We start from the raw sequence: 2,035 nt of genomic DNA on the forward strand, positions 1-2,035 counted from the left end.
GTTCATTGTATTAGGATTACTCCAGCTGATATAGCAAATAAACACTCACATTTCAAGGGCTTAACATAATCAAGTTTATTGAGACTATAGTACCTGATGGACAGCTACTCCGTAGTGACATCTCTGTACCATGAAACCCAAATCTCATGTGCATTGAAAATCTCTGTCATATTCATCTTTTTTTCTTTAGAACCTACTATGTATAAGACACTGCAGTGGGTACAGGGTATAAAATAATTACATGGACTCTATACTCAAAAAGCTACCCTTCTAATAAGTGTGATATTATGTTTAGATATGGCTTTAATGCAGGGTAGAAGAATTAGTACATTCATAAAAGAATTCACATAATTCATAGGGAATTAGTATATTTGAAGAATCAAAATTCAGAAAAAAATCAATTATTAATAGTTTAGAAAATAGATTCACATATTCCACATGGTTGTAAGTGTCTTAACTTATTTAAGGATTTATACTATTGGGATTTATCATTTATAATGCAAATTTATAGTGTTCTTTTAATGAGTTGGAGAATTGACAGCCAACAACGGGTGATCTTCTCATGTTTTTTGTTTGTTTTTACTGTTGCTATGTGTAGTTTAAAGACATAGGAAAGGGGTAGGCTGGTGGAAAGAAAGGAAGGAGAGAAACCCCTTCATCTTCCTCCTTCACAGTTCTTCCACAATTTATATCTCCTTTGCATCCTTCCTGTGGGACAGCATCTATGACGAGCTGCAGCAAATTATATCAGGTTATAAAGGAGCTTCCTAGAATAAAGTATTGAAATATGCTTTGTAGAGGAAACATACAAATTTTTTAAGCAAAGCGTTTTCATATCCCATTTCAGTTTAGCCAGAGAAAACGGATCCTTTGAAAAATAACAGAACACTTATGTAATATTGCAATCTGTTAAAGGTCCAAACTCAGCAGTTCTTCCTCCCCTTGATTCTCAATTTTCTCTCCAGTCAGATGCATTCAGCTGCCTGTGCCTACAGTCCCACAGGAGTCTGGGTTTGGAGTGGATGGCTGCCCTAACTAAATGTGCAGAAGCTCCTTTGCTAAGGCATAGTTGCCCATACCCCTTGGGTTTCTGAGCTCACAAACTTAGTTTCTTGTTCAGAACATCTGGCCCTGACAGATCACTCCAGATCACTCATGACTGCTCACCGAGTCTAACTCTCCCTTAGGCCTTAATATGCGTGTGGGATTTAAACCTTAGAATGGACATGGTTCACATAAGTGCTGCCTTCTGAGCATGAAATCTGATGGATGGGGGAGGCCCTGGCAGCAGTTCATCTATGTAGATGGGATCTCTGTGCTTTTAGGCATTCTCTTAGTTATGGCCAGACTCCACCAAATGGCTGAGAGATGTCAATATGTGCCCTGTGGTTTGTTTTGGGCATGGTGGGAGGTGATGAATAACTGGAACCAAGTCAGTTATATAGACTTAGCTGAATGGACTGAAATGCTAGGAAAAGCTCTATCCTGAGTAGGAAGCTGAGTCAGAGATCGAACCCTACTCCCTGGGCTAAAGCATGTAGCAGGCAGAGAGCACTAGGTGTGACCTTGGAGCATAGCCTTTTGGACCTTATGAGGGCAAATGATTCCTAAATGGTGAGACCGGAGTGCCCTGTACTCCTATCCCCAGTTAACCCAGGGCCTTGATGGATGGAAGACATTATGAGAAGAAAACAATGTGGATTTGAAGAAGGAACCAAGGCTTTGGATTCAGAAAGGCCTGTGCTCAAATGCTATTGCATCATTTAGTAGCTGTGGGACAATTGACAAGTCCTTTAACTTGTCTGGCCTTTAGTTTTCTTCTCTGTAAAATGAAATTAATGATTCTGATTTCAACAAAGATATTTTGAGGATTAAATGAGCTAATCTATTTGTACCTCGTTACTAGTGGTAACTCAAAAGACAGCAACAGATATTATTTAATACAGCTGAATACAGTTCTAAGAGATTTAAATATTCTTTGAAGGGAGACACTTTTGGCCTCATCTAATTGATGAGGATAGAAGTTCAGAATTTC

The sequence above is a fragment of the Hipposideros armiger genome, unplaced genomic scaffold (assembly GCF_001890085.2).
Source record: "Hipposideros armiger isolate ML-2016 unplaced genomic scaffold, ASM189008v1 scaffold_379, whole genome shotgun sequence".
Classification (NCBI taxonomy): domain Eukaryota; kingdom Metazoa; phylum Chordata; class Mammalia; order Chiroptera; family Hipposideridae; genus Hipposideros; species Hipposideros armiger.